The following is a 12094-nucleotide window of genomic DNA, read 5'->3' as shown; positions in this document are numbered from 1 at the left end:
TTTCTTCTCTCCAGTTGCAGTATATTTGAAGTATGACCACAAATTTTTTGATATTCCTCACTTCAGAATATGAAGTCCAATTCCCCTTTTCTTGAATGTGGACCAAACTTAATGACTCACTAATAGAATGTGGCAGAAATGACTTGTGTGTGACATCCATGACTAGATCATAAAAGACATTGCCACTTCTGCCGTTTGGGATCCTCCCTATGGGGAAAGTCAATTATCTTGTGAAGAGACTCAAGCAGTCTGTAGAAAAGCCCACAGGAGAAAGAAAAAGAAAGGGTCTTCCCACTATCATCAGCACAAAAAGGAGCCAACTTGGAAGCAGATCCTACAGACCGTTAAATCTTGACTACAGTCCTATGAGATCACTCCCATATTTCTGTCCCACAGAAACTTTGAGGACTTTGTATTAAGATAATCACTTGAGAGAGTAATTTGTTATACAGAAATAGAATAATATCAGACCTGCTGCACACTGACAAAAAAAGAAAGCTGTTAAATTTAAGGACGGTCTTACCCCTCTAACTTGAAATGTCTACCAATATCATGATTTAGATAAGGAAAACAATTAGTACTTTTTTTGGTGTCTGAACTTCTTTCATTAGGTTTTGGGAAAGACAGGTTCAAAGTGATGGATTGTAAATTTGATGTTCTTTAATAAAAAATGAAATTTGAGGTTTTAGACTAACAGTTTTGAGCCAAGAATTCAGTCAAATTTACTTTTAAAAGTCATTATTTAGAAAGAAATGGAAATTGAACACCTTGATAAATTACTAGGAAACTAATCTTCAAAGACAAAAAAAATGTGACCAAAATAACAGAAAATTGGGGCCAATGAACGTTCTTGCAGCCTCAAAATGTTCCACGAGACTTGAGGCTTTAAGTGGAGGTGACTGCATGGATGAATCAATATATATTAAATTCATATTACATTAATATATATTAATATATAATGTATATGTTAATATATATTAATCCATCCATGCAGTCACCTCCACTTCAAAAAGCTTGTGGGAAATGAAATTAAAAGATAATTTTTCAATGAACTATCTGAGGCTCACCCTTCACAATTATAAGCTATACTTTTTCTTATGCTAGGGGACTTTACATATATGGAACAAATGTAATTAAATGATAAAAACTTTATTTTTCGACAAAAGCTCCATCAAGGTCAAGACACTTATAAGTGATGATATAAGTCATTTAGTCCATCCTTAAAGAATTGAGAATCCTGTGACTTTAGTCATGCAAATGGATATCCTTTTAAAGATTTTAAGATTTAAGAGCAAAAAGAAGTCCTAAGAAGCCAAATCAGGACTGTAAAGTGGTGCCTAATGATTTCCCCATCGACATTCTCAAAATACTGCCCTTGTTTGATAAGAGGAATGAGCAAGACCACTGTTGTAGTAGAGAAGGAGACTCTGGTGAAGCCTATTTTTCTGCCAAAACTTTGGTTAACTTTCTCAAAACAACATCATAATAAACAGATGTTATCGTTTGGCTTCCAGAAACTCAGTAAGTAAAATGCCTTGAGCGTCCCCCCAAATTATCATGATCTTTGCTCTTTGCTTTGATGTGTTTTTGCTTTGACTGGACCACTTCTACCTCGTGGTCATCATTGCTTTGATTGTGCTTTGTCTTCAGGATCCTACTAATAAAGTCATGCTTCATCCATCTCTTGTTAAAAATTCTTCAAGGACACGCATCTTGTTTAAAATTTCCACTGAAAGCGCTGATCATCTGAAGCTGAGCTACTCACAACAGTTTTGGTACTCACGAGTAGAAAGTGTGCTCAATTGTGTAAGCATAGCTCTGGTAGCGTAGTGGTTACGAATCAGGCTGCGAACCTTAAGGTCAGCAGTTCGAAACTACCAGCCGCTCCGCGGGAGAAAGATGAGGCTTTCTACTCCCGTAAAGATTTACACCCTTGGAAACCCTGTACAGGGTCGCTATGGGTCGGAACCGACTCGATGGCACTTCACAACAACAACAACAACAATGTCAGAATTATGTGAGCTGAACCAAAAGAAATACCTATAATGTCAGCTATTGTCTCTGTCCTCTTCAATAAAACACAAACTAAACTGCTTTCTCCTTACAAATGGATCTGAGGGCCTGGCACTGTGGATTCTTCAACATCTTGTCCTTTCTTAAAATGAGTTTCCCATTTGCAAAACTGCTGATTTCTTTGGGGCATTTTCTCTACAAAATTTTCATAATGCTTCAATGATACCACAATTCTTCCATCCTAGCTTCAACAAAAATTTGGTATTTGTTTTTGCTTCTATTTTAGCAGAATTTGTGTTGCTTTGAAAGGTCCTCTTTTCAAATTGATGTCTTATCCTTCTTAGTGACTGAAACTAGATTCTGTACAAACATGTTATAACTAGTCCAAGCTTGTTCTGGTGCAAAAAATGTTTGAAATCTATGAATACCTTTTTCATAATACACATTTTCATGAACTAATGGAAGATACCTCATATTATGTCAACATTGATAAGTCTAGGTACAGATTCTCATTACTAACAGCAGTTATGTTCTATAAAAGTAACTCTGGTAACATGATCGTTAAATTCTCAGTTGCCAATAACTGAAAGGTTATAGTGTTTTAACCCACCCCAAATGATTCACAGGAGAAAGATCTGGTAATCTGTTTCAATAAAGATTAAAGCCTAGAAACCCTATGGGGCAGTTCTGCTCTATCACATGGGGTCTCCAGGAGTCAAAAAATCAACTTGACAACACTTAACAATAATAATCTATAAAACTGCCTTACATGCTACATTAGAGCAAAAGCTGAACCATTGCTCAGAGGTAAAGTAGGTTCCTGAGAACCTCAGGTCTCAACATTTTCTATGTAACATAGTAATGCAAGTAAGCATTTAAAGTTTTATGAAAACATTAACTAAATTTTTACTTTTGATGGAGCTGAAGATAGTGTGACAGGGCAGTGGTCTGGGTTTAAACCTACCTTTCTTGTCCCATAAAAACTACAGGAAAGAGGTTAGTACAATGTTGAACATCAGTTTTTCTACTTAACCCTTTTACTGTTTAACTCTCAGCAGGTAGTTAAAGTTGTTTCACAATGTCCTAATTTGAATAGCTCACCTTGCTTGCAAGTTTGACATTTTCACAACAAACCAAATTTTGAACTGTGTGATTCAGTCCTTACTACCTAAAAAGGGTTTAGCATTTTCTACTCACAACGCTGTCCACTATATATTTTTAATTAGTCGTCGTATCATTAATATGATCTTTTTCACTGTCTCATCACACACTATAGATGTTACTTCAGCATTTTCCAGAGCAGCCTAACAAATAGATCAGCAAATTTTCTCTTCCCTTTTCTGATGGAGCATACTGCTGATTCACACAGGAATGTAACTCTTGCCTGAACAAACCTTACCTAACCCAAGTATTTACTCCATAAAGGACTTCACAGCCTCAAGCACTTTGAAATACTGTTGTTATTGTTAAGTGCACTTGAATCAATTTTGACCCATAGCGACCCTGTATAGGGTTTCCAGGGAGTAGCTGGTGAGCTTCACCTGCCGACCTTGCAGCTCAAATGGCTTTGCAGTCTGGCACATTAACCCACAGTACCACACCAAAATAAAAGTGCAAAAACAATGACAACTAAAGAGATCGCAAAAAGGGACATTAGTTTACAATATGAAAGCTGGAACAGGAAGGCAGAGTGTTATTTTGTTCAACTTCAGTGGGGAACAGGAGCAACTTGAAACACAAACTCTTCACTACTCTGCACATGTCCATGAACAATCACAAAAGTCGCAATTACTAATTTTGGGGTTTCAAATACATTTTAGTGAGAAAGCAAATTCATAACCACGGTATTTAAGAATAATGAGGGCTCGCTGCATTTGATTTCTCTACATACATATTTTTAAAAAGAAAAGTATCACTTTCAGGTGATTGTTGTTATTGTTAAGTGCCACTGAGTCAGTTCCGATCCATAGTGACCCTGTATAGGGTGGGTTTCCAAGGAGTAGCTGGTAAGCTTCAACAGGCAAACCAGTGGTTCAAACCAACTTTGTAGTCCAGTGCATTAGCCCATAGCGCCACAAGACTCCAGCTTTCAGATAAGCCAAACCTAACATTTACTGATGAAGATCAAAGAGCATCTCAATGTCAGGATAACAAAAATCCTCACCACTGGATCAATAAACAACATTCTTATCAATGGAGAAAAGATTGAAGTTGTCAAGGACTTCATTCTTCTTGGATCAACGATCAACACTCATGGAAGCAGCAGTCAAGATCATACGATGTATTGCATTGGGCAAATCTGCTGCACACAAAGTATTGAAGAGCAGAGATGTTAGCTTGAGGACTAAGGTGTGCCTGACCCAAGCCATGTTATTTTCAATAACCTCATATGGATGCGAAAGCTGGACAGTGAATAAGGAAGATCGTAGAAGAATTGATGCCTTTGAGTTGTGGTGTTGGAGGAGACTACTAAAAGTGCCATGGACTGCCAAAAGAACCAATAGATCTGTTTTGGAAGAAGTGCAGCCAGAGTGCTCCTTGGAGGCCAGGATGGCTAAGCTCCGTCTCTCATACTTCAGACATATTGTCCGGAGGGAAGAGTCGCTGGAGAAGGATGTCATGCTGGGTAAGATGGAGGGTCAGAGAAAAAGAGGAAGACCCCCAATGAGATGCATCAGCCAGGTGGCATCATTGATGGCATCAAGTGTGGCAGCGGTAATGAGGTTGGCCCAGGATCGGACATTGTTTCGTTCTGCTGTGCATGGGGTCGCTATGAGTCGGTTCCGACACAATGGCACCTGACAACAACAACAATAACAATCTCTGGTGGTGTAGTGGTTATGAATCGGGCTGCCAACCGTAAGGTCAGCAATTCGAAACCATGAGCTGTTCAACGGGAGAAACACGAGGCGTTCTGCTCCCGTAAAGATTTACAGTCTTGGAAACCCTGTACAGGGTCACTATGAGTTGGAACCGACTCCACGGCACACAGCCACCACCAGACAATCTGACACATAAACTTATTTTTGCTCTGTTCCAGAACTGATTTAAAATATGGTAAAAGGGGGTAGAAAAAAAATACATAATTCCTCAAGGACAGAAATTATAAAAGAAGTGTCAACAAATTTTGGATGATATAAAAGGTTCCCATTTGTGAGGTACACAAAGCAACTTGGCCTTTTGTTCTAGGTTCCAAAGACTGTGCTTAAGGCTAATGAATGGGGGGGTGAGGGACCTGATTAGATCAAGAGGGTCCACCTGGGGACCAAAGCTGGCAGTCTCATGAGGTATGATGTAATTTATCATGACTATGCGGTGAGGCTGATGAAGGCCAAATTTCTGAGGCTCAGACGAAGCTTCCTGGTTGGTAAACGCAAACATGTTTTTATGAGAGGATAATAGCAAATCTCCTTGAGACATGGAAGCTCTGCACTGCAAGCCCTCTAGGATCTTGTACTATACACATCTTCAGTTGTAACTTTTTTTTCCTTAATATAGGCATTCCCTGGTTTAGGAACCAGATACATTCCTAAGTATGTCTTTAAGCCAAATTTGTAGGAAAGTCAAAACAGGTGTACACTGTTCTTAAATACTTAAATGTAAGAGAAGACAAAAACCTTTTCCATGATTTAAAAGCTGAATGTGCTACAACTGAAGGTGATTGTGATGAAGAATTTATTATAGGTGCAAGACTGTGCAAAGTGAGAGGAAATTAACATAACATTTAAGGGAAAGAACAAAGTTGCTCATAGGAGTCCTCATGAAGTGCTTTAGGACAAGCTCTAGACTGCTAACTGTATGGCTGGTGATTCAAAACCACCAACCACTCCTCTGAAACCTTATACAGGATTGAGATGAGTCAGAACCAACTCAATGGCACTTAACAACGGGGACTTACTGTATTAAAGATGTTTAGCACAGGCATGGTGTTTCTTGTAAACTCTATGAATCATTCCAGCCAAATATAGGTCCTAAAGGAATAGTGGGGACTGGCTAGTCTTAAGTAGAATCCTGAATTTTTGTCTAGCATCCTGAGGAGATAAAAAACAACTCCAACAAATCCGATTCAGGATAGGATTTTCCGAAGTGAAGGGAGTCATGTGGACACCTGAGCTTGCAGCCATAGCCACTGATCTAGCCAGCCATAGGTGGCTAGGTTCAGAAAGAGAAGCAGCAGCTTAAGTCTGAATTGAACACTGAAGAAAAGCTGAAATTCCCAAGGTCACATTAAACATGTGGATGCACCATATAAGTTGGCATCAGAAGTACGTGAGCTTAGTCTCCCTGGACTGACATGTACACGACTGTCTTAGTTGGTAAAATTTATCAGATCAACCTTGACTTACCATTAGCCCAAATTATGTAACTATAATTATAGCAGGAAACTATTCCTACTTGACCGTAAGAACAAAACTTATTCTGTACATACAGTGAAAACTTAACACCAGCTACTAAATACGGCAGAGATATGAATGACCAGAAACTGAAAACAAGACAATTAAGTGAAATATATGATTGAATGGTGAACTTCCTCAAGCACCCTTCCTTAGCCAACAACCAGAGTAACACACCTCAATACCAAAGATTGAAGGATACTTCTAAGTAGAACATTTGAGCAATAGCAGAAAAATGTCATTTAAGTTACCATCTTAACATCATACAAGTACAATTCTGAAATGACAGAAACATACATGCAAACTTTCCAATCCACTTTGTAATACCATTTTCTTAACCAAGATAGGATGCTGCTGTTCTTAAGTATTGTCCATTTGGTTCCAGATCATGTTGTTGTTAGGTGCCATAAAAACGGCACCAACTCACAGCGACCCTATGCACAACAGAATGAAACACTGCCCGGTCATGGGACAACCTCAAAATTGATGCCACGTTTGATCCCAATGATGTTGCCCACTTTGCCAATCCATCTCACTAGGGGCCTTCCTCTTTTTCTCTGACACAGCATCTTAGCGAACATGATATCCTTCTCTCCCGTGACTGGTCCTTCCTGAAAATAAGTCATGACAATATGTCCAGCTCATAGCGACCCTGTATAGGGTCTCAAAAGAGCAGTCGGTGGGTCTGGACAACTGACTTTGTGGTTAGCAATCCAGTGCTTATCCTATAGCACCACACCAGGATTCAAAGCATAAAAGGATAAGCAAGAATAATAAAACTTTCAGAAAAAAAAAAAAAAAACTTGTGATCATAAAGGAAATACTAAATAAAAAAGTATACATGAATTCAGATAAAACAGGAAAAATAATTTTAGCTCTAATTTATACTTACACAAGAACAGGGTGTATTTAAAATTTCAGATTACAAAAGAAAGCCCTTTACTGTGTGTTATGTGAGTGTGTGTGGTTGTATACACAGGTTTGTGGGTTTACTTTTCACTATCATTTCTGTTATTTTAAAAGTTCACTAAATTCTTATTTTCCTGTTTTTTATTTTTATATAAAGGTGTATTAGTTGTCTTTGAGGTTACCCTGTAACTTCTCTATTTTCTCTGTTTAAAACTGTCTGTTTTAGCCTGAAATCTACTTGACTTCCTTGCCATTTGGAAGTTCTGTATCTATACTATTCACTCTTTTTGTTTTGTAGTTGACATTGATGTTGATACATTATACTTGTATGTTTGTCTTATTCTATATCTGGATTAAGCTCTGGGTGGTACTGTCATGTATACTGATATCAAGTTGTCTGCTGTTGTTGGTTCTCTGTCCAAAGAACACCCTCCTCCCTTTAGTGGTTTTTTTTATGTGTGTGAAGTCTGGTTATTACAAATATCTTTAAGTTTTATTTATCTCATAAATGTCCTAATTTTGCTGTTGTATTGGAGAAAGCATATTTTTGTGATGCTTTCGGCATCATTCAATATTTTGCCCATGTTGCTGTTGTATGTTGTCGAGACATTTCCTACTCATAGAGACCCTGTATGCGTTTTCCAAAAGTGCCACCGTCTTCAACTTTGCACCTCAAGGCTTGAATTTTTTCTTCAGATCTTTCAACTTGATGGACACTGAACATGTTCTTCCTTTTGGTTTTCTAATAGGTCTTTGCAAAATTCATTAGAAAACTTGACTTTGACTTCTCAAGTAGCCATTCGAAATGTTCTATTAAACTCTTACTTCTACATTTCTTCCATTTGCTTTAGTTTCTCTGTGCTCAAGACCAACTTTCAGAGTCTCTTCTGACACACATTTTGGTCTTTTCATTCCTTACTTTTTTAATGATCATTTCTTTTGTTCATGGACTACATTCTTGGTATCATCACACAACTCTTTTGATCTACAATCACTAGTGTGGAATGCATCAAATCTGTTCTTGAAATGGTCACTAAACTCAGGGGAATATATTCAAGGTCATGTTTGGTTTTTCACAGTCTTGTTTTCATTGTCTTCAGCTTCAGCCTGAACATGCATATGGGCAACTTGATGGTCTCTTCCAAGTCTTCCCATGGCCTCATTTTGTCTGATCCTACTGAGCTTTTCCATTGACTCTACCTGCAGATACAGTATATTTGGTTCCTGTGTCTATTTGATGAGGTCCATGTGTATAGTTGCCTTTCAAGTTGTTTTAAAAAGGAATCTGCAATGAATAAATTGATGGGGTTGCAAAATTCTATCATGTAATCTCCAGCATCATTTATATAACCAAGGTCATATTTTCTAACTACTGATCATTCCTATTTGTTGTCAAGTTTCACATTCTATTCACCAATTATCAATACATCTTGATAGCATGATTGAACAATTTCATACTAAAGTTGGCAAAATACTTCATTTTCATCATTATTGGTTTTAGTGATTGGTGTGTAAATTTGAATAACAATAGTATTAACTCATCTTCCATGTAGAATTATGGATACTATCTTATGATAATCAATACTATACTTCAAGATAGTTCTTGAAATATTCTCTTTGACAATGAATGCAATTTTTACCAAAGCACATTGCCAGATCTTCTTCCCAGAGCATCTGGGTGAGTTCAAACCTTTCCTTTAGCAGTCAAGTGATTACGCATTGTACCACTAGGGTTCCTCCAAAACATACAAAAATCATCATGAAACTTCACAAGCCTGGAAGAATAAAGGAAAAATTCTAAAAGTTTTCATGAATGGTGAAAAAAATAATATATAGAAAGGCTCAGTAATATATTGTACATCATACAATTCTTCAAATCGTAACTGGAAATTAGAATATGAAAGAACAATACATTCAAAATTCTGAAAAAAATATATTTTCCACTTAGAAATTGTGTATCTAACAAACAATTAAGTGTGAGGACAAAATGTACCTACCCATTAAGACCCTCATACCAGTATCAGGGAAAGATGTCACTAAGAAAGAAAATTATAGACCAATATGCCTCATGAACATAGATGCAAAAATTTTTAACAAAATCCAGCAGCATATCAAAAAGATAATAATACATCATGATCAAGTGGGATTCATATCAGGGATGCACAGATGATTCAACATTAGAAAAACGATCAACATAATCCACCATATAAATATGAAAAAGGCAAAGAAACACATGATCGTATCGATTCATGCAGAAAAGGCATCTGACAAAATCTAACATTCATTCCTGATTAAAAACACTCAACTAAGTAGGAAATGAAGGGAAACTCCTCAACATAATTAAGAGCATATATACAAAACCAACAGCCTACATTACTCTCAATGGAGAGAAGCTGAAAGCCTTCCCTCTGTGAACAGGAACCAGATAAGGATGCCCTTTGTCATCACTCCTATTCAATATAGTGCTGGAAGTCTTAGCAAGAGCTACATGACAAGAAAGGGAAATTAAAGGCATCCAAACTGGGAAGGAGGGAAGTAAAAATCTCTTTGCAGATGATATGATCTTACACAAAAACAATCCCAAAGACAAGAACAAATAAGATGGCAGATCGGGTGGAAGTGCAGAGAAGAGCTCCGTCAGCAACACAAAAGAGCAGACCAAGCAGGCTCAGGAGATGGGGCCAGAACTCTGAATCACATTATCAAGGAATATTTAGAAGGTTTTAAGGATTACAGCTAAGAGAATTTGTAGCTGAAGCAAGAATTCCACTGCTTTCTAATTCAAGACGCTCAGCTGCTCCCGGAGGCGCCATCTTGGGCCAAGCAAGGGAAGGATCAGAGCAGCCACAAACGCCTGACAGAACCACGGAGATAAACGTGCGCATGTTTTTTTGTTTGTTTGTTTTGTTTTTGGTATCTGTTCATTGGTCTCTCGCTACACACCTCCATTCTGGTGAACGAGAGGGAATACCTGAGTGTGTGGACACGCCACACAGATCTCCTTGAAATTTAAAGTGAGTTTCCACTTAAAAGAAAACGGCAACGTAAAACAGCCACAGCTGGCCCTGAACTGTTTATCACAAGGTAAATGGCCTGAACAGGAATTGTGGAGCAGAACAGGCAAACCAAAAAGGAGATAGGTTGAAAATTAAATCCTGAGTTACGTTACAATGACCAACATTGGAATTTTGAAATCTCCAGAAAGAAGAATGAAAACGGAACACCATCTCCTGATCACAACTACCTGGAGGGAATCAGAAAGCATAAAAATATCAAAACAAACAATCATTTAAATATTAAGTCCATAGCTAACCACTGAATATGTCCAAACAAACAGAAACAGACGACCACATCAGCACATGTCCAGAAATGAGATAAAGTGACTGAGGCAAATGATATGGAAGTAGACCTACACTCCATACTGAAAGATGGAGTTGAGAAAAATAAGGAAGAAGTCAGGAAAGCACTGTAGGAACAATCAAATAAAATAAATACAGCATTAGAAACCGTTCAAGTCTTACAGAAAGAGGTACAAACGATTAATCGTAGGATATCAGAAATGGACAATACACTGAATATATATGCCTGACTGTTTTGTTTTGATTATACAACAAAAGTCGATTACTGCTAACTGACAGTATATGGAAGGGATTATAAGCACTGAAATAAAATAAGGTGTATGATTTGTGGAATGTAAATCTGATGATCTGCCCTGTAAACTTTCACTCAATTCACAATAAAAACCTTTAAAAACAAAGAAAATCACAAAGACTAAATAAAAAAGCTACTAGACCTCACTGGACAATACAGCAAAGAAGCAGAGTGTAAGATAAACATACAAAAATCAGTTGGATATCTCTATACCAAAAACGACAGTGCTGAAAAGGACATTAGGAAAGTAGTACCATTTACAATAGCCACCCAAAGGATGAAATTTCTAGGAATAAATGTAACCAGAGAAACAAAAGACCTATACAGAGAAAACTACAAACCACTAACTACAAGAAACTAAGACAGACCTACAAAAACAGAAAAAATGTACCAGGCTCCTGGATAGAAATAATTAACATTGTAAACTGTCAATACTGCCTAAAGCAATTTATACAAGTAATGCAATCCCAATCCAGATTCTAACCACATTCTTCAAGGAGATGGAAAAAACAATTATAAACATTATATGGAAAGCAATGTGACCTAGGAAAAGCAAAGCACTGCTTAAGAAGACAAATAAGGATGGAAACCTCTCATTCCCCAACTTCAAAATTTATTAAACGGCTACAGTGGACCCAACAGCTTCATACGGGTACAATGAAAGACACATTGATTATTGGAACAGAATACCGAAATTAACCCATCCACATATAGCCAACTGATTTTTCAAAAAGTACCTAAATATACCGCATGGGTATATTTACATTCCACAGATGGTGCTGGCAGAACTGGATAGCAATATGCAAAAGACTGAAACAAGACCATGCCTCACGCCCTATATAAAAACCAACTCAGCGTGGATTAAAGACCTAAATGTGAATCCCAGAATTAAGGCCATCAATAAAATATAGGGACAAATGTGAGGACACTAATTCAGGGAATACACAGACTACCAAACATTTTGAAAACTACACAAACAAAAATGCACAAAATAGATCATTGGGACATACTAAAAATTAAAAACTTATGTGCATCAAAATACTTCACCAGAAGAGTAAAAACAGAACCCACAGAATGGGAAAAAATATTTTGCAATCACACATCAGACAAGGGACTGATTTCTAAAA

The 12094-nt window shown here is 37.4% G+C and overlaps 1 protein-coding gene across 1 annotated transcript in view; it reads right to left on the bottom strand.

Annotated features, from left to right (window-relative positions):
- Positions 1-12094, bottom strand: part of USP34 (ubiquitin specific peptidase 34) — a 307094-nt gene that overhangs the window by 254534 nt on the left and 40466 nt on the right.

This window comes from Chrysochloris asiatica, unplaced genomic scaffold (assembly GCF_000296735.1).
Source record: "Chrysochloris asiatica unplaced genomic scaffold, ChrAsi1.0 scaffold00052, whole genome shotgun sequence".
Taxonomy (NCBI): Eukaryota; Metazoa; Chordata; class Mammalia; order Afrosoricida; family Chrysochloridae; genus Chrysochloris; species Chrysochloris asiatica.
The sequence above is the reverse complement of the archived record's forward strand: the minus strand, read 5'-3'. Positions and strand labels throughout refer to the sequence as shown.